The sequence below is a fragment of the Bufo bufo genome, chromosome 4 (assembly GCF_905171765.1).
Source record: "Bufo bufo chromosome 4, aBufBuf1.1, whole genome shotgun sequence".
Taxonomy (NCBI): Eukaryota; Metazoa; Chordata; class Amphibia; order Anura; family Bufonidae; genus Bufo; species Bufo bufo.
Window position 1 is genome coordinate 82,477,678 of NC_053392.1, and position 6,596 is coordinate 82,484,273.

The following is a 6,596-nucleotide window of genomic DNA, read 5'->3' on the forward strand; positions in this document are numbered from 1 at the left end:
GGCGCGTGACAGGCGCGTGACGTCAGTGAGTGAGCGCCGCCCCCCGCACTGCCTGCTATTACCGGAGCTAAGACAGACCTAGACTCGAGTATAAGACGAGGGGCCTTTTTGAGCACAAATATATGTGCCAAAAAACTCGTCTTATATTCGAGTATATACGGTATATATTTGTTAACCACATGGTCACGGTCTCTTGAGTGCCCTGTACCGTATATATTTTTCGCAAACCATAGGGTGCCTACTGGCTCTGTGGCACAATGGATAGTGCATTAGACTTCTAGACTAAGCTGTAGTGATTCAAAGGTTGTGGGTTCGAGTCCCACCAGAGTCGGCTTTTGTATCACACGCCTAATTAGAACTTTGTCGATAGCATCCGATTATCGTAAATTGAGACAAACAAAAAACTCTAGACAGCAGCCATGGGCACAAGTGTTCAGCTAAAAGTTACCTGGGCAATTCTTTTTCTGAGTAAAGTATGAGGACAGCTCCCTTTTGTTAATTTTTAAGATGACTGTTATTGCATAGTACTGAAAATGCTGGATTCATCTGGATCTATCTTGTAACCAAGAAGTGAAATGAGCTATTTAAAGCTGAGATTTTCTCGGATGTCTCTAAAAGATTGTCCACTTGAAGATATTTTTCAGGATTCCTTAAATTAGAAAAAAAGCAAGAATCATTTGTATTGGAACTCTGCAAAAGTCTTGGGAAATCAGGCCAAGAGGAGGTCAATAAGTGCAAGGGATCTCACCTGGTATGTTCATAATAGCATTGATATTCAAAGATTTCCAGAGTCAAGTCTGATACGAATCATGACAATAAATCTCTACAAACAGTGCTTGTTAAAATGGGTGTATTTCTAAATTAGCAACAGTTAAGAAAGGGAGAAAGCAAAGTATAGATACTAGGGATGAGCGAATTGACTTCGGATACTTCATCCGAAGTCGATTTGTATAAAACTTTGTTTTAATACCGTACGGAGCGGGCTCACTGACCCTTAGGATCACTATGATAGCGCTGCTCCTCTGTGGAAATGCGTATGCCATTTGCCCTATTCCAATATGGTGATTGTAGCATTCTCTCTATGATGCGCTTACCTCGCGCGAGTTTCAGATTTGACAGCTCCTCCGTTCCTCACGATTAGTTCTGACATGCTAACTGGCCACTAGAAATGGCCTTGCAGTTTGCCCGGCTGTCGTTTCGCAGCAAACTTTTCTCGTACGCCGGGCCATATTTTTTTGCATTGCGCAGAACTTTGACCCATGACACATCTATCAGGTGGGACAGGACAGCCAATTGAGACGTTTCAGAACATGGACACACACTCTACCCTATAAATAATCCCGATCTGGCCGCCATTTTACATTCAGTCTTTTGCCAGTGTATGGAGAGGTTGCTGTGTGGAGCAGGAACAGACTGTTAGGGACACCAAACGCTAGCTGATAGGGCCACAAAAGTCCTTTTAAGGACTGGTATAGGTGTGCTATCGATAGGTGTGACATACAGAGGGGTGTAATATACTTATAATATACAGGGTGGGCCATTTATATGGATACACCTTAATAAAATGGGAATGGTTGGTGATATTAACTTCCTGTTTGTGGCACATTAGTATATGTGAGGGGGGAAACTTTTCAAGATGGGTGGTGACCATGGCAGCCATTTTGAAGTCGGCCATTTTGAATCCAACTTTTGTTTTTTCAATAGGAAGAGGGTCATGTGACATCAAACTTATTGGGAATTTCACAAGAAAAACAATGGTGGTTTTAACTTAACTTTATTCTTTCATGAGTTATTTACAAGTTTTTCTTTGTTTACAGCCATTGACATGTCGCCGAGGTTAACACGTGAGGAGCGGATAGAAATTGTGTTGATGTCTGGTGAACGTAGTACCCGGGTCATTGCAGCAGATTTCAATGCAAGACACCCTACGAGACCACCCATCTCCCATGCTACAGTTAGCAAACTGCTTGCTAAGTTTCGTGAAACTGGTTCAGTGTTGGATTTGCCAAAATGTGGACGCATGAAATCTGTCTCTAATGAAGAAACATCAGTGGCTGTCCTAGCTTCATTCAGCAAGAGCCCACAGCGTAGCACTCGCCGCATGTCACTGGAGAGTGGCATTAGTCGAACATCCCTTCGGCGGATATTAGCTACTCACAAATGGCACCCTTACAAGCTCCAGCTACTGCAGCATCTCAACGAGGATGACCCAGATCGGCGCACTGAATTTGCAGAATGGGCAAAACAAAAATTGGAACAGGACCCTTAGTTTACGCAGAAGATTTTGTTCAGTGATGAGGCAAACTTTTATGTGAATGGTGAAGTTAACAAACATAACCACCGCTATTGGTCTGACACTAAGGCCTCATGCACACGACAGTATTTTTTCACGGTCCGCAAAACGGGGTTCTGTTGGTCCGTGATCCGTGACCGTTTTTTCGTCCGTGGGTCTTCCTTGATTTTTGGAGGATCCCTGGACATGAAAAGTGAAAAAAAAAACTAAGTCAAGTTTGCATTGAAAATGATAGGGAAAACGGACACGGATCACGGACGCGGATGACAATCTTGTGTGCATCCGTGATTTTTCACGGCCCCATTGACTTGAATGGGTCCGCGAACCGTTGACCGTGAAAAAAATAGGACAGGTCATATTTTTTTCACGGCCAGGAAACACGGATCACGGATGCGGCTGCCAAACGGTGCATTTTCCGATTTTTCCACGAACCCATTGAAAGTCAATGGAGCCGCGAAAAAAAACTGAAAACGGAACCACGGACGCGGATGCACACAACGGTCGTGTGCATGAGGCCTAACCCACATTGACAAACTCACAGAATGAACATAACCCTGTTCGAGGGAATATAGTAGAATTAGGTCATTTAATAGACAGACTTCACAGAAAAACCATTAATTCTAAGACATAACTTTTAATGATCAATATTAAAATATTGGACCCTTTGGATATAGAAATAAATGAAAATATACAAAAACAAAGCAAGAATCTATGTGTCACTTGTCTCCTTGGTAGCAGGAAGGGCAGCCAGGTGTGATTATGGTGGCCTGAATGGGGCGATATCCCTAATTCTTACCCTATTAAGGTAGCCCTGCCTACAAACGGAATAGCCGCCCTGATAAGGGCGATCCCGTGTCTCGTGCCTCCTGCTGATCCCTGGAGGACCCTAAGACAGGTGACAGATAGGGCTATTCCTAGCTGGAGACCAGGACTAATCTATACAAATACCAAAAAAAATAATAAAAACATGTAGAGAAAGTCCCCCCCCCCCCCGTGTGGTGGTGAGTAGACCACCCGTTGATAGATAGTGCAAGAGAAAATAGTGAAGAATGTGGTACAAAATATGGGTAGAGTGTCACATTGGCACTTCTACCCTAAACGTCTCAACGCGTTTCGCCCGGTTGGTATAAGGCTCCTCAGGGGACAAAAAACTAAAAATAGCAGAGTGTCCTACACCATAAATAATAACATCAAAGAAGAGAGAAGAGAGACCAAGATGTGTCTTACTCTCCTAATATAGTGGTCACTAAATCTAGAGCCACATGTAGATATTTAATATTTGATACAAAACTATTTGATACAAAAATATTTGATACAAAACTATTTGATACAAAAATATATGACCACAGATCAGGTTAAGGGACTTGATAAAAAACCACAATTGCAATTACACTAAGGGCGGCGCCTTAGGTGAAAAGACTGCAATACATCAAAATAAACAAAGTGACCACTATATTAGGAGAGTAAGACACATCTTGGTCTCTCTTCTCTCTTCTTTGATGTTATTATTTATGGTGTAGGACACTCTGCTATTTTTGTTTTTTTGTCCCCTGAGGAGCCTTCTACCAACCGGGCGAAACGCGTTGGGACGTTTAGGGTAGAAGTGCCAATGTGACACTGCCCATATTTTGTACCACATTCTTCACTATTTTCTCTTGCACTATCAACGGGTGGTCTACTCACCACCACATGGGAGGGTGGGTGTTCTCTACATGGGATCGCCCTTATCAGGGCGGCTATTCCGTTTGTAGGCAGGGCTACCTTAATAGGGTAAGCATTAGGGATATCGCCCCATTCAGGCCACCATAATCACACCTGGCTGCCCTTCCTGCTACCAAGGAGACAAGTGACACATAGATTCTTGTTTTGTTTTTGTATATTTTCATTTATTTCTATATCCAAAGGGTCCAATATTTTAATATTGATCATTAAAAGTTATGTCTTAGAATTAATGGTTTTTCTGTGAAGACTAACCCACATTGGATAGATCCCTCCAAGACTGTTGGAACAAAAAAATTGATGGTATGGTGTGGTATATGGGGTACAAAGATAGTGGGGCCATTCTTCATCAATGGAAAACTCAAGGCCACTGGATATGCGAAATTGCTACATGATGATGTGTTTCCTTCTTTATGCACTGAAGCTGGCACGTTCCCTGAGATTTTCCAGCAAGATGGTGCACCACCACATTATGGGTGTCAGGTCTGAGCAATCCTAGATGAACAGTTTCCTGGAAAGTGGATTGGTCGTCGTGGGCCAGTTGAATGGCCCCCAAGGTCTCCCGATCTGACCCCCTTAGACTTTCATAATTGGGGTCATCTGAAGGCAATTGTCTATGCTGTGAAGATACGAGATGTGCAGCACCTGAAACTACGGATACTGGAAGCCTGTGCTAGCATTTCTCCTGCGGTGTTGCTATCAGTGTGTGAAGAGTGGGAGAAGAGGGTTGCATTGACAATCCAACACAATGGGCAGCACATTGAACACATTTTATAAGTGGTCAGAAACTTGTAAATAACTCATGAAAGAATAAAGTTAAGTTAAAACCAAGCACACCATTGTTTTTCTTGTGAAATTCCCAATAAGTTTGATGTGTCACATGACCCTCTTTCTATTGAAAAAACAAAAGTTGGTTTCAAAATGGCTGACTTGAAAATGGCCACCATGGTCACCACCCATCTTGAAAAGTTTCCCCCCTCACATATACTAATGTGCCACAAACAGGAAGTTAATATCACCAACCATTCCCATTTTATTAAGGTGTATCCATATAAATGGCCCACCCTGGTACTTTCTAACATAGAAAGTATATTATAGTGCATTTGTATTGTGCAGCAGCTGTGTGTGGTTCTGCTTTGATACTGCAGCTAGATAGAGGGACAAACTCTATTGGAATAACTAATTGCAACTGGTGTGATATACCAGTTGTCCCCCAAAAAACTGATTAAGACAGGGGTGTGATATACCTATAATATAATTCATATATAGTGCATTTGTATTGTGCAGCGGTTGTGTGCGGTTCTGCTGAGATACCGCAGCTATACAGAGGGACAAACGCTATTGGAACAACTAATTGCAACTGTTGTAATATACCAGTTGCCCCCCAAAAAAACTGATTGAGGCAGGAATGTCATATACCTATAATATAATTTCTATATAGTGCATTTCTATTGTGCAGCAGTTGTGTGCGGTTCTGCTTAGATACCGCAGCTATACAGCAGGACAAACGCTATTGGAACAACTAATTGCAACTGGTGGTATATACTAGTTGCCCCCCCAAAAAACTGATTGAGTCAGGGTTGTGATATACCTATAATATACTTTCTATATAGTGCATTTGTATTGTGCAGCAGTTGTGTGCGATTCTGCTGCGATTCTGCATTATACAGAGGGACAAACGTTATTGGAACAACTAATTGCAACTGGTGTGATATAACTGTTGCCCCCCAAAAATCTGATTAGGGGGTTTGATATATACCTGCTTCAAGCAAATAATCATAAAGGGGTTCTATATACTTGCTTCCACAAATACTGCTCTTCTATAAGGACTTTGTCAAAGAGTCATTTTGAAAATGACAGCCTAAGTGGGAAGTTGGAGAAGGTGCGTGCAATTACGTCAAAGAACGCACCAGATTTGATTGAGTGGCTCACTCAGCCTTCCGCTACGGCATCCTCCTCATCCTCTGTATCTGCACCCTCCTCACTCTCTGCTGTGTGCGCCCCCAAAGACACCGCCACCACCATAGCCCCTCCACTCGAGTCAGAGGAATTATTTTCCCATCCATTCCCAGACCTTACTGATGCGCAGCCATTCTTGGCATAGGATGAGGAAGAGGAGCTAGCAACAGCCGCCACCCAGTGGTCTGTTGACAGTACCCAGATCAGCCCAAGGACTGAGGTCCACGCTGTTGCTCTCTACTCCGAGATCTCTAATGTCAGTGGTGGTGAAGGTGACAATGATGACTTGTCGATGGACTTCACGTGGGTGCCCACAAGAGAGGAAGAGGAGAGGAGTTCAGAGGGGGAGACAGAGCAGCAGATAGGGGGGTAGAAGTAGGAGAAGCAGGCAGAACTCGCAGTGCACAGAAGGCAAAAAGCAGACTGCAAATGTATCTGGAGCGAGCCATCCACCATGCATGGTCACATCTTGCACTCGCAGGACGCCGGCACATGGCTCCGCAGTGTGGGCTTTTTATAACGTGACCGCTGCTGACAATGTTGTTGCCATCTGCAGCCTGTGCTGTCAATGCATAAGTCGTGGTAAGCCCAACACTCACCTAGGGACGACCCCCTTAAGAAGGCA

General features: G+C 43.5%; 1 non-coding gene across 1 annotated transcript; it reads left to right on the forward strand.

The window, feature by feature from the left end:
* Positions 1-243: 243 nt before the first annotated feature.
* On the forward strand, positions 244-331 carry TRNAR-UCU. The gene is given in 2 exon segments: positions 244-280; positions 296-331. It is a non-coding gene; the product is annotated as a tRNA-Arg (tRNA).
* The last annotated feature ends 6,265 nt before the right edge of the window (positions 332-6,596 follow it).